Here is a 25,843-nt window from a genome sequence, read left to right on the forward strand (position 1 = left end):
AAAGAATCACTGCTGAAAATTTGGACTCACGCGCTGGTCCTCATATTAGTTTGGGACTCAATTTCACACTACTTAGATAGTCCAAAATGTTTTAGGCCAAAAATTTGATTTTGAGGGATCCTTGACTGGTAGTGTTCTCAGGTAGTATTCTGGTAGAAATAAGTGCCATTGGTGTGTTTTCTTTGGAAAAATGTCTATCCATGTCCTCTGTCCATTTTTATATCAGATTTTTTTTTGTCTGTGTGGGTTGAGTTGTGTAACTTCTTTATATATTTTGGATATCAACCCCTTATTATTTTTTTTAACGTTTATTTATTTTATTTTTGAGACAGAGAGAGACAGAGCATGAACGGGGGAGGGTCAGAGAGAGGGAGACACAGAATCTGAAACAGGCTCCAGGCTCTGAGCCGTCAGCACAGAGCCCGACGCGGGGCTCGAACTCACGGACCGCGAGATCATGGCCTGAGCCGAAGTCGGCCGCTTAACCGACTGAGCCACCCAGGCGCCCCTATCAACCCCTTATTAGACACATTGTTTTCAGATGCTCAACACTGCTAATCATCAGGAAAATAAAAATCAAAACTATAATGAGATTATCATCTCACACCTGTCAGAACAGCTAGTATCAAAAACACAAGAAATAACCCGTGTTGGGGAGGACGTAGAGAAGACGGAACTCTCACGCACTGTTGGTAGGAATGCAAATTGGTGTGACCACGTGGAAAACAGTATAGAGATTTCCAAAAAAAAAAATTTTTTTTAAATAGAATTATCATACGATCCAGTAATTCTATTCTGGGTATTTCCTCAAAGAAGACAAAAACACTAATTTGAAAAGATACAGGCACTCCTATGTTTATTGTGGCATTATTTACAATAGCCCAGATATGGAAGCAACTCAAGTGCCCATCCATACATGAATGGATACAGAAGAGGAGGTGCATATACGACGGAATATTATTTAGGCATAAAAAGGAAGGAGGTCTTGTTATTTGTGACAACATGGGTGGACCTAGAGGGTATCATGCTAAGTAAAATAAGACAGAGAAAGAGAAATAGCATATTATTTCACTTACATGTGGAATCTAAAAAACAAAATGAACGAACAGACACATAGCAACAGACTCCTAAATACAGGGAACAAACTGGTGGTTGCCAGGGGAGGGAAGTGAGGGGATGGGCAAAGTGGGTGAAGGGGATGAAGAGGTACAAACTTCCATTTGTCAAATAAGTAAGTCATGGAGGTGGAGACTATGGCATAGGGACTACCGTCAGTGATACCGTAATGATGTGGTGTGGTGATGATGATGACCGCACTTGCTATGGTGACTGCAGAATGTGAAGGCTTGTTGGATCACCATTTGGTGCACTTGAAACTGATAAAACATTCTGTGTCCCATATACTGCAATAAACAAAAAAACAAGAGCCAAACATCTCTGAAAGAATGCGTCTTTTATTGGAGTCGAAGAATTGTCACACATAAAATTCCAAGGAAAATAAGTAGTTCACAGGAAAAAACTAGTTAACTTGCTAAGTACACAAGGAACCAAGGCATCGTAAGGAACAATTAGCAGAGATAACAAAGAGCAAAAAATAGATCCCTGAGGATTTCAGATAATGGAATTAGTAAATACAGACTCTGAAATAACTATATTTACTATTTTTAAATAAATATAGGGGCGCCTGGGTGGCTCAGTCGGTTAAGCGTCCGACTTCGGCTCAGGTCAAGATCTCGCGGTCCGTGAGTTCAAGCCCCGCGTCGGGCTCTGGGCTGATGGCTCAGAGCCTGGAGCCTGCTTCCGATTCTGTGTCTCCCTCTCTCTCTGCCCCTCCCCCGTTCATGCTCTGTCTCTCCCTGTCTCAAAAATAAATAAACGTTAAAAAAAAAAAATTTTAAATAAATATAAGACAAGTTTGAAAATATGTTCAGAGAACCAGAAATATTTTTTTAAAATTTTTAAGTTTTATTTATTTTTGAGAGAGAAAGAGAGAGAGAGAGAGTACAAGCAGGGGAGGGGCAGAGAGAGAGGGAGACATAAGTCCAAAGAAGGCTCCAGGCTCTGAGCTCTGAGCTGTCAGCTCAGAGCCTGATGCGGGGCTCAAACTTGTGAACTGCGGGATCATGACCTGAACTGAAGTCGGACGCTTAACCGACTAAGCCACCCAGCTGCCCCTGAGAACCAGAAATATTAAAAGATATCCAAATAGACTAGGCAGAGAGACAAATATACTTTAGAAGTTAAAAATATAATAAGTGAAGTTAGAAATGAAGAGATTTAACAATAAATTCAACACGGCTGGAAGAAAGAATTGGTGAACTGAAAGATGTATCTGAAGAAGTTATGTAGAATGTAGCACAGATAGAAGAAGAGACAGGGGGGCGCCTGGGTGGCTCAGTCGGTTAGGCGGCCGACTTTGGCTCAGGTCACGATCTCGCGGTCCGTGAGTTTGAGCCCCGCATCGGGCTCTGTGCTGACAGCTCAGAGCCTGGAGCCTGTTTCAGATTCTGTGTCTCCCTCTCTCTGACCCTCCCCCGTTCATGCTCTGTCTCTCTCTGTCTCAAAAATAAATAAACGTTAAAGAAGAAGAGACAGGAACTATGAAAGAGATTAAGAATGAGAAATTCTAACATGCATCTAATCATAGCTCCCCTAAGAGTAGGATTATATTTTTGACTTATTGAGAATTTCCCCAACTGTGCCTGTCAATTAAGTTGAATTATAAGCAGGGAAAATTCATAGCATAAAAAATATGTAAAAGGAGAACTAACTCTCAGTGTAGTATAGATGGAATTATAAGATCATTGCTAGGTTAGATTAGAGGACCAGAAAGAGGACCAAGTAGAAATACTGTATTTTGGGGACTCATGGATGGTTAGACATCTTTGCCAAAGAGTACTCATGGTGAGAAAAACCAGAAAAGGGTTGAAGAATTGGGCCAGATAGACATTCTTAAATTTGAAAGTTAAAAAGGTAGAAATCTCATATAAATTCTTAAAATGTTTCCTTAAGAATTATTCTGAGGGGACGCCCGGGTGGCTCAGTTGATTACGCACCAGACTCTTGGTTTTGGCTCAGGTCACGATCTCACGGTTTGTGAGTTCGAGCACCACCTCGGCCTCTGCTCTGACAGTGCGGAGCCTGCCTGGGATTCTCTCTCTCCCTCTATCTCTGCTCCTCCCCCACTCACTGTCGTCTCTCTCTCTCTCTCCAAATAAATTTTAAAAAGTTTTTTTAAATAATTATTCTGAGAATAGCAATAAAAATAACATCTGTTGAGTAGTTGCTGCATGCTTGAGCTTTATAAGTACGACTGAATTTAATCTTCACAATCCCAAGAGGTAGGTCATGTAATAGCCGTACAGCTGCATGTAACAGCCTCAAGATATGAGGCTTGGAGAGGTCAAGTACCTTGTCCGGGCCATATGTTTAGGAATTGGTCAGGCTGAGATTCAAACTCGAGTTTCCTGACTCCAGATTGGGACCGCCTTAGGGAAACAGGAAAACAAATAATTTTTGAGGAAAGAGGATAACCAATGCTGGATTTGGAGTAAAAAGAATTTGGTTGAACTCAGAGCTCCCATTTATAAGTGGGCAATTATAACATATAATTTCTTAGTAAATTACGTAACCTCTCAGAGACTTGGTTTTTTTCCATTTGTAAATTGGGAATAGTAGTATTACCTGACTCTGATTCTTAGTTTGATAAATTAAATGAGACAATGCATGTGAATGTGTATCGTGCTATACAAATACTATTATCTTCTCTAATTTACCCTGTTCCATTACCTGTTGTTGGAAACAATAATATTCTGAATATTACGGAATGGTGAAACATTAATACATAAAATCTAACCCAGATGCAGAAAATTCAAGGCAAAACTTTTCGCCAAATGATATGGTATGCGGAAATTTTTTTTTGGTTGGAGCTAAGTCTGGGATTACAACATTCTCTCCCGTACGCTATAGGGGTTGGGAAAATCAGTATTAAATAGGCAATGATTAAGTTGCAAACAGAATGCCACAGAGGGAGGTTAATTTACATTCCAGAATTTACTTTATCATGTTAGGTAAGTTTCCACATCATCTATTTACCATTGTCCAGGTAATGAACCTAGAAGAAAGTATTTCCTTCTCGTGACAAGCATATTAAAGATCTCTATAAGAAAAGAGCAGAAGTCGTGGGGAATGAATTGAAATCACAGCATAGGAATTACAGAATTTAAACTGACACATTTTGTCATTATTTTTCAAAATAAATTATCTATTAAGATACTCCAGCTAAGAAAAGAATATTCATGTATGACTGGACATACTGATTTGGGAGCGGTTCAGCACCTCTCCAGATGTTGTCTCTCTTCTTTGGGGACACCATCACCTTTGCCACCCAGACTTAATCTCTGAAAAATCAAGGTTTTGGCCTTTGTTTTCCTCTCATAGTTTTTATTTTAATTGAATACAGTCCAAGGCATTGTTTTTCGTCCTTTGGTATCTATGTCAGAAGAGAAAAAAATGCCACGTTCACATGTCTACATCCAGATTTTCTCAAGTTTCGACCCATATGCTGTTTAATATCCTATTTTGGCCAAACCATCTCTCCCATGACATGCTGTTTTAGGCTTTGCATGCTTCAGAGTCAAAGATGCAATGGGCTGGAAAAGGGGATTTCTGAGTGATCCTGTTTCAGAGTATGTGGCTTTTTAGCTATCGTATTTACTAAAGAGGCATAAGGTACCACAGCGGTTGACAGAATTGTTCAATATTCTAAGCAAACAAAGATTGTATCAATGAGATAAACACAAACAAGTCTTCAAACCCTCTTTAAGTCACATGTACTCTGGCACCCTTCTAAAGAGATGCGATAGGCCACCCATAAAGTCAAATAACTTTCACAAGTAGAGGTGAGCCTTCTTTCTTGGGAAACTGTTTATTTTGGTTTACTTCGGAATTGCAGGGCTTTTCTGGGTCCATGACCTACTTATCTTTGCATTCCTAGGACCAAGCACAGCGTCTGCTATATGTGTTGAATATTTCTTGGGTGAATGAATAAATACACCCGGCAAAGAAATGGCAAAGTGTCTGATAAGATGAAAAATGAGATTATTTATTTATTTATTTATTTTTACTGAGATATCAAATATTTTTGTGGTGTAGGAAGATACCAGGTTGGGGGTGGGGGGTTGAGGGTAAGGGAGTGGTGGGGGAGACTAGAAAGGTAAGAGATGGACAATTAACAAACAGGTCTACTGTTCAAAGGCTCTTCCTCTGACACGGAACCCATTAAAAATCCCAAACTGGCCTCTGTCTGTTATCACCGCAGGAGTAAGAGAGATATCCAAGCAGAAATCACATCGAAGAACAGCTATGGAACCAGGGTGGCTGGAAGGCGGCAGAAAATGAGACTCCAACAAAAGATTTGGAGCTTCATGTAGAGAGTCTGGAATGCCATTAAAAAAGTTTTAGATTTTCTGTTTCTGTAGGCAGTGGAGAGCCATCAATATTGTTCATAGGAGAGGGGTGCTTGGATGGTTCAGTCGGTTAAACGTCCGACTTTGGCTCAGGTCACCATCTCACGGTTCATGACTTCGGGCCCCGTGTCGGGCTCTGTGCTGACAGCTCAGAGCCTGGAGCCTGCTTCAGATTCTGTGTCTCCCTCTGTCTCTCTCTCTCTCAAAATAAGTAAACATTAAAAAAATGTCGTTTATAAGATAATAGATATGCAATGCTCCGTAACACTTGAGGGTCAAGTGATACCACACTTCTTTATTTTCTCCAATTAAATCATAGCCCGCACCAGCTTGTTCCCACTGTTACTAATTGGTCTCTGGTGTTCCCTCTTCTTCCTGAGGATCATCTGAGAATTCCCTGAGGCTCTGACAGCTCCCACAAGAGGTTTGCCAGACTTCCAGCTCCTGAGAAGGGTTAAGTCCTCACCATTAAACCTTTTTTTTTTTTTTTTTTTTTTGAAGGGGAAGTGAAATTTACATACATAAAATAACCCTTTGTAAAGTGAACAATTCCCAGTATGCCTTATGACGCCACTCTTGCCCCCACATGCTGCTGGGGGGCTGGGAGCCCCTGTGCTGTCTGACATCGCTCTTCCATGTGGAGGTCAAGTCTCTCCTGCTCCCCTTTCTGCCTCAATGGTGGAAAATTTGGAAGGGAAGTTCCCCACGGGGATTCCACCCCCTTTCCCTCATCTCAGATTCCTCTTGCTCAGACTCCTGAGGTCTAAGTGCCAGTGCCTGTCTTTAGGGGCCCGATTCCTCTGAGGCCCTGCCTCATGGGATGGATTCAAGCACGGCCTGGGGCACCCACCCCTCCCAGAACCTGCAACTCTGTTCCCTTCCTGCCCAAGGGAACTACCCGTGCTGCTCTGCATTTATTTCCACCCCACTCTCCACCCAAATCAAAAGATTAGTTCCCTTCCTTTCTGACAGCTCATCAGTAAGAGGGTCCAGCCTTTAGGACACCCCCGCCCCCTCCAAAAAATCCCACCCTATTTTTATTTGTAGAGCAGACAGTTATTCTTGACAGATCTTAATTCTTCCTCCCGGGTTAATTCATCCTCCTTATGCTATGAAAAGGACAGACAGTAAAACACCTTGTCGTGTTGGAAATAGACACACATACCGGAAGCCTCAACTGTTCAAGTCTTTGAAGAGACTTTGCTCTATTGGTTTTATGTAAAAGTTTCAGGTCATTTATGGAGGGCATTTTGATAGGGATAGAATATACAGAACACAGCCGTTTGAATGGGATAATGGAAGCTTCATTAGAGGAAAGAGTACACGTAGGAAGAAGGTGAACTCATCTTGCCACGGAGTAGGTGCAAAGAACGTGCGACTGGAAGGACCGTACATGGAAAGCTGACATTCTGTTAAATGCCTGGGGTAAAATCACGGAGGATACGGCACTCAGCTTATTTTACATATCCCAGAGATACAAAATACTAAGATTATATGGGAAGGCAAAAAAAGCCTCAGTGGTATTCCACGCTATACCAAGCATCTCTTTTTTACATTTATGATTGGAAGGCTAAGAGAAAACCAAAAATTTTCATGAAGTGTTCAGTTTCTTATTTTGCAGATGACATCTCAAATGACGTCTCCTAATTCGTCTGAATTTGCATTCTCCCCCTGCCAGGAACTATCAACCTGAATCTAGAGGCTGACATCAATTTCTTAGCTGTAGGTACACTGAGATACCTGTGAGGTCTTTCCTTCACATGGGACCATTAGGATAGTGTCCGGGAACACTAAATCCACTCCACCATCAAAAGTTACTTGTTTAGGGCCGCCTGTGTGCCTCAGTTGGTTAACGTCCGACTCTTGATCCCGGCTTAGGTCATGATCTCATGGTTTGTGAGATTGAGCCCCTCATGGGGCTGCGCGCTGGCAGGGTAGAACCTGCTGGGGATTCTCTCTCTCCCTCTCTCTGCCCCTCTCCCACTCGCTCATGCTCTCTCTCTCTCAAAATAAGTAAATAAACATTTTAAAAAATTACTTGTTTAATTATTCAACACTTGGTAATGTAGCAATTAGTGTACAGAAAAAAAAAATCAGACTTGGAGCTTTCAAAAGACACTTCATGCAGTCATGGAGAAAACGTTCCCTTCCCAGGGAGATAGATTAGTAGGTAGCTGGCAGGGCAGGTAACTTCTGAGTCGGCCTCGGGAACGTAGCCCAGAAGTGACTTGAAGGCATTCTCTCAATTCAATACCTGTTTGTTCAGGTGCCCTCTTTACCCACGTGCATCCCACCTGGCCCTAATGATCTTTTCTAGTAACTAAAAGAGCAACAAATCAGCCCTTTGTCTCGCTCAGTAACTCTTGAGCCCTACTCTTCTTCCCCGGGCATTCTTCTATGTTTGTTATCTTGCAACATTGTTTCAGTGTTAGAACATTTTGAGTGAGGTCAAAGGTGAAGAAAGGATCTACGTCTTAAAGAATGTTTTGTGGAGATGGGCCAAAACGCAGAACAGGATTAGTGCATTCTATTATTCCTAAGTTTACTTTTTAAAAAAGGATGATCTTTGTTCTTTACCCTGCGGCATAGTATCTTTTATCTAAACACTACATAACCAGGTCTCGGTTCCATTTCACAGTGATATTTCTTTTGCTAATTTCTTATTATATCTTAAATATATTGTACGCAGTTGCATGTACTACATAAAACATTCCTTTTATTTCTACTGAGGACAGGTAGATGGCAAGAGTTTTCTTGGACATGTTGAGTTATACACAGATTTTAGTAGGTTTCATCAAACCTACTTAGTCTGTACCTACTTAGTCGGTAAGGTCTAAATTTTCATATATAAATGATAGCTAAAAAAAAAAAAAAGAAATATAAAACATCCCTTTTCTTTCTTTAAGAAGAAAGAAAGAAAGAAAGAGCATGGCTTTGGATACCAGATAGCTAAATGCTGATTCCTTCTTGCACTTTGTATTTTTGCTGCAGCAAACCTAACCTTCTAGAAATAAACATGCGCTTGAAGAATAGGGAAAAGTTGAACATAAGGAAACGCAAAAGGCAAAACCACCTTAATGAAGAGGATCCTTATTACATATGCATGGTGTCTTGCAGATTGTTCCTTTCCACTCATCTACTTCCACATTTAATGAGTGTCTACCACATGCTAGGCACTGGGTTTTGTTCCAGGGACACAAAACATGGCTTATGTCCTCACTGGGTTATAGCCTAAACCCGTGATGTCCAATATGGTAGCCACTAGACCTACGTGGTTATTGAGCACTCGAGTTATGCTGTAGAATACACGCATCAGATTTCAAAGACTTAGCACACACAAAAAAAGAGAATATAAAGTTTCTCAGGGCATGTGGGTGGCTCCATCGGTTAAGCGTCTCACTCTTGATTTTGGCTGTGGTCATGATCTCATGGTTCGTAAAAACAAGGCCAGCTTCACGCTCTGTGCTGACAGTGAGGAGCCTGCTTGGGATTCTCTCTCTCTCTCCCTCTCTCTCTCTCTCTCTCTGCCCCTTCCCCGCTTGTACTCTCTCTCTCAAAAATAACTAAATAAATATTTTAAAAAAGAATATAAAATATCTCAATAATCGTTTTTATATTGATGACATGTTAAAATGGTAACATACTGGATATGTTTGAGTAAATAAAAAATATTATTAAAAACAACTTACCTTTATTGTGGCTATTAAAATTGTTCATTTAAAAAATGTTTTAATTATTTATTTTTGAGAGAGAGAGACAGAGACAGAGAGACAGAGTGCAAGCGGGGGAGGAGCAGAGAGAGAGGGAGACACAGAATCCGAAGCAGGCTCCAGGCTCTGAGCTGTCAGCACAGAGCACGATGTGGGGGCTTGAACCCACAGACCGCGAGATCATGACCTGAGCCGAAGTCGGACGCTTTACCGACTGAGCCACCCAGGGGCCCCCAAATTTTTTAAATTACATATGTGGTTCGGGTGATATGGTAAGTGTAGTGATAGAGATAACCTCAGGGAGTCACAGGGGAGCAGGGGAGGGACACCACATCTCCACCTATGTGGGGCAGGAATGGGGGTATGGCGTGTTGGTATTAATAAACACTTCCTAGATGAGGTGACAAAACACTAAAAATTTCTGCTACAGGAAACCATGGGGTCCAGTGAGGGTTTTTCCCATTTATTTATTTTTAATAGCGATAGTGGGAGTTCGTGCATGGGCATAGAGGAAGAAATAGGAAGTGACATGCAGAAGATTCAGAAGAGCAAAAGGATGATCGGGGAGCCAGTTCCTGATTGATCTGGGGGGATGAGGTTGAGGCCTAGAACACGAGGAGGGGCATTTCATGCTCTGAAAGTAGGGAAAATGAGGTAAGCAGTGCTGTGCTCCCTACTAGAGTATGAAAAAATGTCATAGCTATGGGCATCGGAGAAATTTTAAAGATTGGGGGAGTATAGTACGTGTACATAGTAAGTTCTAACAATAAATGAATTAAGTTACACAACACATTCTGTTGGTGAGATTATGGCAAAATAGGTCCTATCATATGTCGCTGGTGGAATGTAAATTGATACAAATCCCAGCGGAGGTTAATATGGCAGCTTCTAGCCAAACTACAATTACATGTGATTCCACTTTCGGAAATTGCTTCTGCAGATACCCTGGCTGGCATTTGGCTATTCCCTCAGCAGGGTTTGTCATGGCAGAGTGTTGGAAACAATATAAATGTCTATCAAAAGGGGAGTGGGTAAGTAAATAGTAGTACATATATCAATGGAATACATACACCTTTGAGCAACAGCAAAGACTTCCACAAATACTGATTTGGAAAAATCTCTAAGATACATTAAGTGTAAAAAAAGCAATTTGCAAAACCATCTTTATAATATGCTACTTTTTGTGTAAGAGAGAGGTACAGTAATCTGTATTTATTTGTATATGTATAAAGAAACCAATAATGGGGAAAATGTAGAAGGGTAAAGGAGGTAGAACTATGGAAGGGAGGCTGTGCACTGTAGAGTTTCGATATATTTTGTGCTTTATATCATGTGATACATTTTATATTAGATAATCCATGTAGAAAAAATAAGAACAAAAGCAAAACATCAAGCATATTTATGATAGGGACCTACCAAGGTTGAGGTCACTAACAGCTCCTTGTCATATAGAGACTACCTTCAACCAAGTGCCGTTACCAGATCATCGCCTGATCTTTTTCACATTAACCTTGTAATACCTCTCCCCAATTATTTGCCTGAAGCTGATCTATATTCTTGTCTTAACCTTCGCCATTTCAAAGAAAAGATGAACACCACCGCCCCCCCCCCCCCCATCCCAGGAGTTTAAAGGGAATACAGCTTAAAAAACAAAATATTCTGAACCCATGCCCCAAATGATCCTCATGAGAAATAAAAAGAGAGACTTATAAGGGTATTCATGTGGTGGCAAAGCAGCCTCTCCCGGGAACAAGAATTTCGGAAGCAGATACACAAAGGCTTGATGAAGAAGTAACACCAGAGAGGCACACATCTGTGCATTCTGTCAGGAAGTCGAGAAGCCCAGAATGAACCAGAGTTAAGGGCACAAGGGAACGATTTGTCCGTTGAGCTAAGGATGTTGGCTTTGAGGTACATCCACAGTGGATGTACCTTAGCATCTGGAATGCAGCTTGCACTCATAAATATCCCCTGAATGAAGGAGGGAGGGATTCAGGACTGTGGTCAGAGTACTGAATTCCTCACAAGTATTTTGTGTCTGTCCTCCCAATGAGTGAGCCTAATTTTCAAATTACAACAGACATGAGTTCAAGGGAATAAAAGCCTAGTGTCACTAAGAGATAATAAGAGAACACCCAGGCGCGCTGAGTTCAAGCCTTCAGACCCAAATAAATCATATGTGAGCACCCTGAAAAGACCGTGGATGTGATCCCAAAACTGCTATTACGAGTTTTGGAGAAAGAACGACAAAGGGAAGAAGCGGTAAATTGCGAAGAAAGAGGAAAAGCACAGTTTAGAAACTGCAAAACTATGACATGGATTTTATTTTATGTCCAAATTCCAGAGAAAATTATAAAACAAGTAGTTTTTAAGTACTTCTTAAAAATGTTTGTTTATTTTTGAGAGAGAGAGAGAGAGAGAGAGAGAGAATGAATGGGAGAGGGGGACACAGAATCCGAAGCAGGCTCCGAGCTGTCAAGCACAGAGCCGGCTCAGGGCTTGAACCCACGAACTGTGAGATCATGACCTGAACCGAAGGTGGACGCTTAACTGACTGATCCACCCAGGTGTCCCAGTGTTTAAGTCCTTAAAAGGAAAGTAGTGATCATTCAGGAACCAATAGTTAGTTACTACATTGACCTCTTCCAGTATTACTGGATTAAAAAAACTCAAAAGAATGTAGCCAGGAAGTTCACAAAAAGTACATTAAACTTTCATAGATAACCTAGAAATATGTAGCCAAGATATCTTACTTAACGGGATTCTGAATCTACAAATGAATATTATATGTCTTGGACATAGAAGGTTCTCATTAAACATTTATTGATTGATTGAATGAATGAATGATTAGCCTTTACCAGTTTCCCCAGGCAGTAAATTCTCTTTCCTATGTTCTTAGAGCACTGAATTCACATATGTATCACATGTCATATTGTAATTATTTTTTATGTCTGTCACTCCCACTAGAATATCATAAAGTCCTCCAGTTAGAGTCTTACTCATCTTTTGTCCTCAGGGCCCAACACTGCCCGAAATAGCATGGTGCTCAATTAGTGTTTCTGAATTAAAAACGAAACACACCAAACCCGGAATAGAAGCTCAGAAGATTGAGAATGACAGTACTAAACTCTTTTCATAAGCAATAACATGATAGGACTACCTTTCAAAAGGAAATCTAATCTTGAGCTGGATGAATAAAGAGCCCATCTCTCACGCTGGCAGTGCTCAGACAACAACTGGAGGTGTTACCACCGTATTTTACAGGGAATCTTCACAAGCGGAAGCCCAGGATACTGAAAAGTATAAAAATAAGCTCCAACAGAGAATAATTTGAAATCGGAAGATACTTAGGTTATGAAGAGGAACTCAGAAGGACCATGGCCATTTTCAGTATGAGAAAAGTGCTGTCACAAGGGAGAAAGACTGGACTGCATGTGTCTTTGGAGCACAGAACTAGGTAGATGGTACAAGCGGGTGAATTTGGTTCTAGTATGAGGAAAAGCTTCTAGGAATTAGAGTTGCTCACTAATGGAATGGACTGATTTCACTGTAGGAAGCTCCCTGTTTCTGAAAATGTCCAGAAAAGTTCAAAGAATCATTTAACAATCCAACAGATCTAACAGGGGTATTATGGAAGGTGCTCTTGAATTGGAATAAAACACAGTGAGGGTTTCTCACCTTCCTTCTGATGCATGGGTTTTACTGCATTACTCCTTCAAGTGTATGATTCTATTATTGTCTTCAGTTTGTGTATTCCATATTTCCATATGACTTCCATTACAGAAACCATGTTTTCTAAAAATTCCTTCTCACTTTTACTATGGTTAAGCTGATGGAATCTAATTCTATGCGATGCTTAACTGTCAATAAACGTGTTAACCTTCAATTACTCCTTTCATCATAGATGTTGGTTTGATCAAATTTAAGTGCTTCCCTATTTTTACTATGTAGGCAAAGAGATTATCTTCTTTTCATAAAAATATGGCATTACTTGTCATTATGTACATAACTCCATCTATATTTCTTTTTCTGCTTTTCCTCTTAAAAAACTCACAACCTTGACTTCTACCAATACTCTAAGCAAATCTCACATCTTCAGATTATCCCCAATAACTAGGCATCCAAATACTTCTAGAGTAAGTCATTAGGAACATAAATATATTTGAGTAAACCAACTCTAAATATAATTGGTTGACTATTAAATATTTTTAAAATATTTATTTATATTAGAGAGTGAGCATGAGCAGAGGAGGGGCAGGGAGAGAGAGGACCCCAAGCAGGCTCCACGCTGCCAGTGCAAATCCTGACATGGGGCTCAAACTCACCAACCATGAGGTCATGACCTGAACCGAAATCAAGAGTTGGACGCTTAACTGAGCCACCCAGGTGCCCCAACTATTATATTTTTATCTGTACCTTTTATTATGTCTTTACTAGTAAGTATAATGTCTGAAAGAGTGACTTTTCTTTGTGTAGTAGTTTCCAAATATAGCTGACTTCTTAATTTAATCATGATATCCAATTGAGAAAAGAGAAAAGTAACATTTTTTTTTTGAAGAAAATAGATGGAGGAAGCAAAGTAGTGAGTACATATCAGTGACTAACTAGAATATAAAAAAAGAATGAAATTATTCAATAATACAGAAACAAGTAAAGAATTATGTCAGAATATGGTTTATTGGCTAATGGTAAATTTAAGGGTCAGGAGGTTTGAGATTCTGTTTTAGGGACATAATAAACAGAGCTATCTCCTGCATGGTCCATGACACCCTCTTGACCTCTACTGGAGTAATGCTTACATGTTGTGATTATTTCTAGGGACTATCTTCTTGTCCCTACTTTGCAACTTCCGTCCCAGCCTTGTGTGGGGCTTAGAACATCAAAGATGCTTAATGTCTGTTGAATGAATGCATGAATGAATAGTAGGACCTAGAAACAGGTCAGTGGCCTGGGGTGGAAGGTGAAAACATCAGTAATAGTTAAACTAGATCAGCAGCATTAAAAAGTTTGTTTTTTAGTGTTAAACATTAATTTTACTGACATGAATATTCATGTCAGGAAAGACATGAAGGAATTAATACCGAGGAAACAAAGTGGCTTCCAGTGAACAGAGGAGCAGGTTACTCAATACTCAGCGGAAGCTAATAAGGTGAAATTGGTGTGTCCATGAAAATCAGGAAGGCAAATATTTGTCAGACTTTTGTACCAGTACTAACAGAAACAAAGTTAATACCGGCTATACTTGGAACGTCATCTGCTGTATGCAGGCTCTTTAGAGATGGAAAAGAACTCACTAGGTTACCACATCCAATCTCCACAGAGCTCCGGATAAAGAAAACTATGGAGCACAGGCTCTGTGTCTTGCCCTACATCATTCGATGGCATTTTGAGGCAGAACCGGCATCCTATTGTTTGGTTCGGATATTAGCTCAACTCTTTACTTGGACTCCAAAAAAGGAAGCTATCTCCCGCTTGACAAGAGACCTTGAAGGCTGTCCTTTCCCCTCACGGTCTCGGGATTGACAGACTTCCAACCTCAAGGTTTCCTTAAAACTTCCAGAATCATTTGGGTTATGCCACCAGACTTCCTTTCAAACAGGCTCTTTATTTTCCATCATCAGTTTTCCCAAGCTTATGTTTATCCCCCCAAACGGTGCAAGATGTATTTCAAAGCAGTTTATATTGGGGAAATATAAATATCCAGTTACATTTTTAAAATGAACGAAGTCGCAGTCAGGGTTCGAAACTCTGTGCAAACCTTAGCGTTAGCCACAGGGACTTGGGCAGAGGCATCGCCTGCCGTACGTGCACATCACACATTACGCAACTCCCGGGGGGAGGCTTACGCTGACGACTGTGACTGCCCTGGTGTGCAGTTCCGGGCGCGGGAGTTCCAAGGACAGGCTACCTCTGCCAGTTTCACAACGACACATTTAATCAGGGAGAATTGTAAATTACTCAGTGTTCGTTCTCAGCTTGGCCAAAAGCCTGCTGTACTCCTTATGTTTACCGGCCTTTAAGCAAACAACAAGCAGATCCTAGCAAAGCACTGGAGGCAAGAGAACGCATAGGTGGAACCTGGGCCAGGAGACAGAGTCCCACGCCAGATCTTCTAAAAGGAAGAATGTCGGAACAAAATGTTTCAGGTGAAACTTTACTTAACTAGGATTTCTAGTTTCATCCTTTCACGAAGTGGTCAGGATTCATCTCCCTCAAAGTAGCCTATAAAGTAAGTTTCCCATAATGAAAAACTTGGCAGTGGTCTTGACTGAGTGGGCAAAGGAAGCTTTGTTAAGAAGGAAATACAGAATAGCCATTATTAAGGAAAAGAATGTAAGCTTTTGAGGCCATTTGCTAAAAAAGCAACATATTCACTTCTTAAACAAAAGATTTTACTTTACGGTCCTATGTGTCTTCCTTTAGAAAATAACTATGGTCACTCTGGGGAGTATTCTTAACATAAGAAGAAATGCAGGTTGTTTCATAATACAATTTCTCTAAAAATGTTTATGCAATATTATGCTATCATTGAGTTAATATTTTTTTTTTATTTTTAATTTTTTTTTAATTTTTTTTAACGTTTATTTATTTTTGAGACAGAGAGAGACAGAGCATGAACAGGGGAGGAGCAGAGAGAGAGGGAGACACAGAATCTGAAACAGGCTCCAGGCTCTGAGCTGTCAGCACAGAGCCTGACGCGGGGCTCGAACTCACGGACCGTGAGATCATGACCTGAGCCGAAGTCGGGCGCTTAACTGACCGAGCCACCCAGGCGCCCCGAGTTAATATTTTTATAAAACCTCTTTTGTCGGAGTCCTAAATACTTGGCGTCTCTTGTTACAGTTCTTAACAATTACAGAATCTTATAGTTAGAAGGTTATGTAACTGGGCAGATTGAGGCCTGGGAGACTCGCGACTATAGACAGGGGTCCTAACACGCACTCATACCAAACATGGTCTTATGCATAGTCCCATCAGAACATTCACAAAGACAGGAAAATGACCGGTCTATAAAAATAAAGTCAGAACTTTTAGTTTCTGTGGCTTTGTAGAGAATATAACCTGAAAGGATTCTTGTCAAAATTACCCAGATATGCAGGCTACAATACAGTACACAATTTTTAACAGGCATAGCTAAGTGTGTAGGAAAGAGGGGAAGCCACAGGGGTCCTGAAATGTCCAAGAACTGAAAACCTTTGTGCATAGGAAGTAATGCTACCATGAGCCTAAGAGAAAGGATCAAGGGGAGGAGTGGTTGATCTTGGGAAGCTAGGAGCTTGAACTCTAAGGCCAGTGTGGAAGGGCGCCTGGGTGGCTCAGTCGGTTAGGCGTCCGACTTCGGTTCATGAGTTTGGGCCCCATGTTGAGCTCTGTGCTGACAGCTCAGATCCTGGAGCCCGCTTCAGATCCTGTGTCTCCTTTTCTCTCTGCCCCTTTTCCCTGCTCGCACTCTGTCTCTCTCTCAAAAATAAATAAACATTAAAAAAATTAATTACAACCATTCTGTTTATCACTCTCAGTATAGTATTCAATCAATGACATGAGCTATTCAACACTCTTATAAAATAGGCTTTGCAACAGATGATTTTGCTCAACCATAGGCTGATGCCAATGTTCTGAGCACATTTAAGGTGGGCTAGGCTAAGCTTGGATGTTCAGTAGGTTCCATGTATCAAATGCACGTTTGACTTATGATATTTTCTTTTTTTTTTTTAATATATGAAATTTATTGTCAAATTGGTTTCCATACAACACCCAGTGCTCATCCCAAAAGGTGCACTCCTCAATACCCAGACTTATGATATTTTCAACTTATGGCAGGTTTATTGAGATGTACCTGCGTCGTAAGTCAAGGAAGATCTATATATGAAAGTTTTAATTTCTTACACGGTCAGCATCTGTTTTGAGAGTGGATGGATAGGTGTCTGTGATAATATTTTTTATTCTTTTTTCTGGGTGAAATGCTTCATAATTATTTTTTTTAATTTAAAGGGAAAAAACCCTAAAGCTACATAAACCACAAATAAATCAAAGGAAACATACGTTACCAGTTAAAGGGAAACGTACATCCATTCTTGGGAGAACCAAGGAAGTTGGTATCCTGATCTGATGATGAGGAGTTTGGAGATCTACATAGACGTTGACAGGTTTTTCTCCTTAATCAGTGTTCACTTTATAAGATTGGGGGCGCTGTTTATTTATTTATGTTAATATTTATTTATTTAGGGGATGAGAATGCAAGCAGGAGAGAGGCAGAGAGAGGGGAACAGAGGATCCAAAGCGGGCTCTGCGCTGACAGGGTGACAGCAGCAAGCCCGAGGTGGGGCTCGAACTCAACGAACCAGAGATCGTGACCTGAGCCAAAGCCGGACACTCAACCGACTGCGCCACCCAGGTGCTCCCGGACGTGCTGTTTAAATGATGGAAGAATGCTTGAAAAATCAGAAAAAAAAGGCTCTACAGGAGGTTCAGCCTTGCTAGCTATCCTGGAACATGACACATCAGGAGTAAGAAGGAGCCTTTGAGAAGATCACCACGGGAAGAGCTCAGAGTGTTGTTGTTCTGGCTATCCTTCAGTTTTTGTTTTCTCAGAGTCCTCACCCAGTAGTTGCACTATGCAACACTATTTTACCAAAGTACACACGCATGCGTGCGAGCACACACACACACACACACACCCTATCCGTGCTTAAATGGAGTACACGACTCCATTTTTATACTAATAAAACAAGGAATAAATCAGGATTCTAAAATTCGTATCAAACTGTAATTTCTTTTTATGCCAAATTAATCTTCTAAAGAGATTTCTAGGAAGCACTCTGCAGACCAGATGAGAGTTTCAAAACAAATTTCATAATGTTCCAAAAAGCAGCAGGATCTACTAAAGACAATACTTCAGAATCCCTGTTATAAAATCTGTCTTTTATTTGAGGTGTAACATATCTAGAGGTATATAAGAAGCCGAATGAAAAAAAATGAGATTACCCACAGAAGGGCCTAAGATGTCAACAGGTGGAAAATAGTCAGTTTTGTAAGAATTAGAAATGCTGATTCTTTCAATTATATTTCTGGTGAGTTCCTGCCACACCTTATTCCTATTCTTCCTGCAGCTTCTCTCCCTGCACACTTCTCTATCCCTGCACACTATTCCTGCACACTTCTCTCCCATCTTCTTACCTATTTAATTTCTATTACCTAAGACATTGTTCTGCCATAGGCAATGTTTGGATTTTCCCCATGTGATTACCTCCTACTAATCATTACATTCCAAACAATGTATAAACCACCAAGCAAAGTAAATTAGATTGTCCTCATGTAAAAAATACTCTTAACGTTTATTTATTTATTTTTGAGAGAGAGAGAGCACAAGCAGGGAGGGACAGAGAGAGAGAGAGGGAGACACAGAATCTGAAGAAAGCTCCAGGCTCCAAGCTGCCAGCTCAGAGCCTGATGCAGGGCTCGAACCCACCAGCCATGAGATCGTGACCTGAGCCGAAGTCGGATGCTTAACCAAGTGAGCCACCTGACTGTCCTCATTTTACATGAGGACACTGAAGCTCTGAGAGGTGAAGCCATTTGTCCAAGTCCAGACAGTCAGTAAGTGATAGAGGTAAGTGATAAATCTTTCTGATGCCAAAGCACATAGGCTCTCTACCCCACCTATGCCTTCGTTTGGCAAATATTTATTCAGCACCTACTATGTACCAAGTGTTATGCTAAATTCTGGCACATAAACTACAAAAAGGGAAATGATCCTTATCATCACATAAGTGACAGTGTTCTCTCTGAACTGTCTCAAGAAGTCCAGATCCACAATGGCTCTGGAGTCACCCGTGCCAGGAAGCAGACATCAGTTACGCTAGCTGGCATTTTTTGTTTGTTTGCATTTTAAATTGCCGAGGCTTTCAACATTAAGTTCCGGCAAAGACCGTGAAACAATTCAGGCAAGGTTTCAGTCCAGGGCTACTTCCTCTCTTCCACAGACCTCAACACGATGCACATGGCCCTGTCTTGACAATCTCCCCCTAACTTTTATTTGCAGCCGTGACAGATTTCACCAGATTCCATTCTGTATTCTAAAGAGGCGGGGACTATGGGTTCTTCCTCACGCTGTTCTCTGTCTTGGTTGTTGGATCCGGGACACATCCCCACAGGGCAGGATGCCCAGTTAATGAGGGTCAGCCCAAGGACCCTATCACCGCTAGTCTTTTCTCCTATGTCTAGGGCCTCCAGAAACCACAGAAATGCTGACTGCCTGAGCCCCTTGGTTATTTTCCTGTTAAATAACTGGTGTGGCTTTCGTGCTGAAATTCCCTTTCTGAAAAGCTAAGGAAATATCAAACGAGATCCCCAACATACACAAATACTTTCACCATAGTATTGTTAGAGAGAAACAAATGTCCAAGGGTAGGTAATTGGCTAAGCATATCGATGTACCTGGAATAGTATCATCACACACATCAGAGCTTCAGTGTCCTCATGTAAAATGAGGACAGTCAGGGGGCTCAGTTGGTGAAGCATCTGACTTCGGCTCAGGTCACGATCTCACGGCTCGTGGGTTCGGGCTCTGAGCTCACAGCTTGGAGCCTGGAGCTTTCACACATAATTATGGTTATGAGGACAAGGTATTAACATAAATATGAATACAATATATATTAAGATAAAAATTATGTATATATAGGACTTAAAAATTTTTTTAATAAAAAAAATGAAGAAAATGAAAGAAAATATTTACGGATAACACAAGTTTTTGTGTTCAGGATTTTAGATGATTCGTTTTTCTTTTCTCTACTTGTACAAACAATATAGTAAAAGTAAGGTTTGTAGCTATTCTTTTAGCCTAGATAATTTTGACACATTCTTATTAGGAGCCATATAACTTCAAATACAGACTGATTGTAATGGGCTCAACAAATCTAAGATTGAAATCTGTGTGCGTGGTATGATCTTGTTATTTGAACTCTCTGTGTCTCAATGTCTCATTTACAGAACATTTACAGACTCTATGTCCATCACAGAGTCGTTAGGAGGATTAGATGAGCAAATGCCTCAAAAAAAGTGCAACACCATGCCTGGCACATGGAAGGAACTTGGGAAGAGTTAGCTATGATCCTGGCACACACATGTCAATATTCCATTTACAGACCAGGATAGAATCACTCATTCATTTGTCCACTTACTCATTTTACACACACTTTTTGGATGAACCATGGGAATCTACCCCCAAAACCAAGAGCATACTTTACACACTGTATGTTAGCCAATTTGACAATAAATTATATTTTTAAAAATCCCACACATTTATTGAGTCATGCCTAGGTGTCAGGCAGTATTGTAGGTATTTTTAATTAAAAAAGAAACAATTTTTATCCTCAAGGAGTTCACTCTCCAATGGAGACAGACAAGTGACTAGAACATCATAACCAACGTTGGCAGAAGGCTCTAAGGAGTAGTTACAAAGGGACTCAACTCAACACGAATGTGAAGGGCTTTCCAGAAGGGCTTTCCAGCTTTCCAGAAGGGCTCAATGCTTATCAAGTTCTGAAGGAGGCTGAAAATTTTAGGACAATAGGGGCACTGATGGAGCAGGGAGGGACAAAGTCTATTTTAGCCAGTGGGGACAGCACGGAGAAGAGGGAAGGTGCATGGATGGTGGCACAGGAGGTGCAAATGGTGAAGAAATGGTGCACAGGTTTCAGTTCCTGGCTGGAGTTCAGTATACCTGGAGCGGAGGAGTGAGTTTGGGAAGCCAGCCGTTACCTCGAGGGGCACCTGCCTCAATTACATCGGGACTCCATGAGGCAGTCTTACCATCTGAGCCAGGTCTTTCAAAGATAAGGCTTTACAAGACAAAACTATTATCTGTGTCTGTACATGCCCGTGTGTCATCTCTGAGAAATGCAGCCCTGCAATGGTCTTGAATAAAGTCTCTGAATAACACAGTCTCACGTGTTAAAATAGACAAAGACACACCCACCGGACAACTGTGTCTTTCCCACTATCTGGACTTTGCTAAACAAAAATACATCTCGACGTGTGTAACAATGAATTATAACACGAAGCCCATCAGTTTCATCCTTGTCGGTAGAAAAACATGTGATTCTTACTTTTTCTGTGGGAGGTAACATTTTGTTGACAAATCTGGCTACTTCACTAGGTAAGAGACAAGATACAGCAATGCACCACAGCAAAAGGATGAGGAGAAGAAAAGAATCAGATGCTGCTACTTAATATTTTTATGCCTTTTGTTCTTCGTGACAATAATTCAAAACATACAGTACGATTGGGGCGCTTGGGTGGCTCAGTTGGTTAACCATCTGACTTCGGCTCGGGTCATGATCTCGTGGTTTGTGGATTCAAGCCCTGAGTCGTCAGGCTCTGTGCTGATGGGGTGGGACCTGCTTGGGATTCTCTCACTCCTTCTCTCTCTGCCCCTTGCCCGCTTGTGCCCTTTCTCTCAAAATAAATAAACAAATTAAAAAAAAAAACCATACAACATGATTAATCAAATTCAGGACTCTGGAAAATTCCATTTCTTTTTTTTTGTTTTGTTTTAATTTTTTTTTTCAACATTTTTTATTTTTATTTTTGGGACAGAGAGAGACAGAGCATGAACGGGGGAGGGGCAGAGAGAGAGGGAGACACAGAATCGGAAACAGGCTCCAGGCTCCGAGCCATCAGCCCAGAGCCTGACGCGGGGCTCGAACTCACGGACCGCGAGATCGTGACCTGGCTGAAGTCGGACGCTTAACCGACTGCGCCACCCAGGCGCCCCGAAAATTCCATTTCTTGCTGGTGTGGGAAGGTGGGGTGTGACTTGTAGGAAAGAGCACGGGGGCACAGTTGTACTAGCCGCTTTCCTCACTTCCCCGGCTTGATGCGGGCATTTCCCCAACTTCTCAACTTTCATGTTTTACAAGCCAAAAGATTTTTCTCCTATCAGAATGGAATATCTGGATATATAATTATCATCTTCTAAAGTCTGATGCATAGATCGTGACTAAACTTGATTTGTTTAGTTGTATCAAGGGGTATCAAGGGGTAAACACATCATCCTGATTTTTCTAAAATATCTCAAAAATAGGTTCTAAAATTGTTCTTCATCATCCGTTACAAGCCACTACATTATGATTTGTAAAGCTAGATATATAGTCCGCATGAAACACTAGTTGCATGAGAACTTACATTTTCTAGGATTGATAGCAATTCGAATCTTGGCTTATAGAAACACAATTTTACTAAAAGGTCAGTACTTTAAGGGGAAAAGAAGGCAAGGCAAAATCCCTTTCTCTATTTTCCTTTCATAATCTCTAAACATAACATTCAAACTGTCATCATGAATGCACACATGTATTTACATAGCTGTTAATCTGTCAAATTAGAATCATTTGGAGAAAAGTCTCACAGGATTTTTTAAAAGCCTCAGAGTTGGTAACAGTAACAAAGCCTTGGTTCAAGAGCCAGGAGACAAATTATTTTTACCACTTAGCTCCAAATTTACAGAATAACCTGGAACCAACCAGTGCTAAAAGCGACCTTGCTTCCTGCTTCATCTTTGGAGAACATTCTTGGAATAAGATAATAATTTTAGGAAATTTAGGACAGCTTGTTTGGGAAAGATAAATATGAATGCAAACTATTCTTTATATAGAACCTGCCTAACATCTATTATCACTGCAGAGTAGGAGTTAAAAACAAACAAACAATCAAACCAACAAACCCAGGGATTTAAAAGATTGGCTTATGCTTTTCCTATTCAGTTCATAGTATCACCATTCACCAAACTGCACAATCTCGTAATACTGGTTACACGTAGGGGGATGAGAAAAAAAGAAATTCTTATTAGTTGCCTACTATTCACTAGGCACTGACATGTGTTATCTCTTTTAAACTTCAGAACCATCCTATTTTATAGATGAGGAAATGATATTCAGAATGGCCAAGGAACTGGACGAAAATCACAGACGTCCTGGAATCTACCAGTCTATTTCTTGATTCCATGTCTCCTCCATCATTACATCTCTGGCCCAGGCTTCCAGGAGGCCAATGAGTCTTCGAACCATAACTCTTTAATAGATCTTGAATGTACGTCTCTGTCTTAGCTCAGGCTCTTTCCATTTCTCACCTAGCCTAGCACCCAGGTTGCTAATGGTTTCTCTGGTTCTGAAGTTTATTTTCTTTGACACAAGGATGTGTAATCTCAAGAGCTATTTTTTCTAAACCACAAACATTGATGTCATTCTTGTTCTGTGTCTGGATTATGAGTTACCTATGAGCAAGGGTGATGTCAGCAAGGTGACAGACTAGGAAGCTCCAGGCCCCTGTTCTCCCACTGAAATACCAAATGAACAACAATATATGGCCCCAAGTAGCTTTGTGGGAACTCTAGAAACTAGTCAAGAAGCTGTCAACCAAGTGAATGTCTGGCCAAGAAAATGTCACACTCAAAACTATAGGATATTTCGTGGCATTTTTGCCTGCCTTTATCCTCTCCCCAGTGCAGCATGACGTGGTCAGGAGGATGCCACCCAATTCCTGGTCCCTTGCCCAGGACAGGAGGAAAGAGTGGAATTTGCTTGCAACATTCTGGCTTGTCGGAGGGACTGGTTTCCATCTGGCCTACTCAGAACACTGATGGGAATGGCGGCATGTTTTGGACATCAGGCTGGAAGCTGCCGAGGCAGGGGTGATGCAGTGGCCTGTGAGGGCTTCAAGGGACGGCAGATCCCTGGACACCTGGGCAAGAGATTTCAGGTAGAGGAGTACAAGAGGATATGTGAAATCCTGAGAATGAGCAGGGGTGAAACTCGAGGGAAAGTTAAGAGATTTAAAAGCAGCTGGGTATACAAGCGAGTTGGAGAAGAAAAAGCATATGCACAGGCCCAGGGAAAACATATATTCCGGAAAAAGGCCGAGAGGGCCTTGAATCTTCGTGGCAGGCTAATCAGTGATCTTCCTCTGCACAGAGCCAGTTTACTAGGACTGGCTGAGAAAAAAGTTTTTCAAATGCCTCATTTTCAACAAAAGATCACAAGACACACAAAGAAAGAGGTAAACACGGCCCATTCAAAGGAACAAAATAAATCTCCAGAAACTAACCCTAAAGAAACACAGGCCTTGAGCCTAACAAAGACTTTAAAACATTTTTTTTTTTTTTTAAGTATTCTCAATAAGATAAAGGAGAACACAGACAACTAAACAAATTCAGGAAAACAATTCAGGGATAAAATGAGGCCATCAATAAAGAGATCAAAGTTATTAAAAAGAACCAAACTAGGGGCACCTGGGTGGCTCAGTCGGTTGAGCGTCCGACTTCAGTTCAGGTCATGATCTCAGTTTGTGGGTTCCAGTCCCACGTTGGGCTCTGTGCTGACAGCTCAGAGCCTGGAGCCTACTTCGATTCTGTGTCTCCCTCTCTCTCTGCCCCTCCCCTGTTTGTGCATGCTCGCTCTCTCCCTCTCTCTCAAAAATAAATAAACAAACATAAAAGAAAGAAGCAAACTAAAATTATAAAGATGAATAAAACAAGAAATGAATTGAAAAATTCACTAGAGGGGTTCAAGAACAGATTTAAATAGGCAGAAAAAGAGAATCAGAAAACTTTAAGATGAGTCATTTGAAATTGTTGAGTCTGAGGAAGAAAAAGAAACAAGAATGAAGAAATTTAAAAGGACTTTTGAGATAACACCAAACACATCAATATATGCATCGTGAGAGTCCCACAAGGAGAAGAGAGGGAGAAAAGGGCAGGGAATTTATTTGAAGGAAAAACAGTAAAACTGTCCCAACTTTGAGGACAGCCACAGATACAAGAATCTTAACAAACTCTAAGTAGAAAAAACACAAACAGACCCACCCTGAGACACATGATAATCAAACTGTAGAAAGTCAAGGACAAAGAGAGAATCTTAAAAGCAGCCAGAGAAAAATGACTCGTCATGGCTAGGTGTCTTCAATAAGATTCTTGGTGGGTTTCTCAACAGAAATGTTGCAGGTTAGAAAGCAGTAGGACGATATAGTTCAAGTACTAGAAGGAAAAACTGTCAACTGAGAATACTATCTCTGACAAAGCTGCTCTTCGAAAATGAGAGAGAAATGAAGATATCCCCAGATAAATACAAGTCGAAGGAGTTAACAGTAGACCTGGCCTACAAGAAATGCTAATGGGAGTCTTTCAAGTTGAAATGAAAGGACACTCGACAGCAACCTGAAACAACATGAATATACAAGTCGTCTGGCAAAAATCTATATATGGACAAATACAAAAATGTGAATTATTGTAATTTTGGTTTGTAACTCCGCTGTTTTTTTCTTTTATGGAGTTAAAGACTAATGAATAAAAAAGTAATCAGGGGCGCCTGGGTGGCTCAGTCAGTGAAGCGTCCGGCTTCAGCTCAGGTCACGATCTCGCAGTCTGTGAGTTCGAGCCCCGCGTCAGGCTCTGTACTGGCAGCTCGGAGCCTGGAACCTGCTTCGGATTCTGTGTCTCCCTCTCTCTCTGCCCCTCCCCTGCTCACACTCTGTCTCTCTCTGTCTCTCAATAATAAATAAACATTAGCAAAATTTTTTTTAAGTAATCATAAATCTATGTTAATGGGCACAAAAAAATAAAGATATAATCTGTGGCATCAATATTGTAAGCTGAGGGGCAGGCAGAGATGTAAA

General features: G+C 40.9%; 1 protein-coding gene across 6 annotated transcripts in view; it reads right to left on the reverse strand.

Moving 5' to 3' along the window:
* The window catches only part of FRY (FRY microtubule binding protein), a 443,455-nt gene that overhangs the window by 295,848 nt on the left and 121,764 nt on the right, over window positions 1-25,843 (reverse strand). Inside the window, exon 1 of one of the 6 annotated variants that reach the window (XM_078432411.2) lies at window positions 19,616-19,751. The exons of the other annotated variants lie outside the window; for them this stretch is intronic. The gene's annotated coding sequence lies outside the window, so the exon portion shown is untranslated. Of the gene's footprint in view, window positions 1-19,615; window positions 19,752-25,843 lie in introns of those variants that run through there. 6 annotated transcript variants of the gene reach the window in all.

Source organism: Panthera onca, chromosome A1 (assembly GCF_046562875.1).
Source record: "Panthera onca isolate mPanOnc1 chromosome A1, mPanOnc1 haplotype 2, whole genome shotgun sequence".
NCBI lineage: Eukaryota > Metazoa > Chordata > Mammalia > Carnivora > Felidae > Panthera > Panthera onca.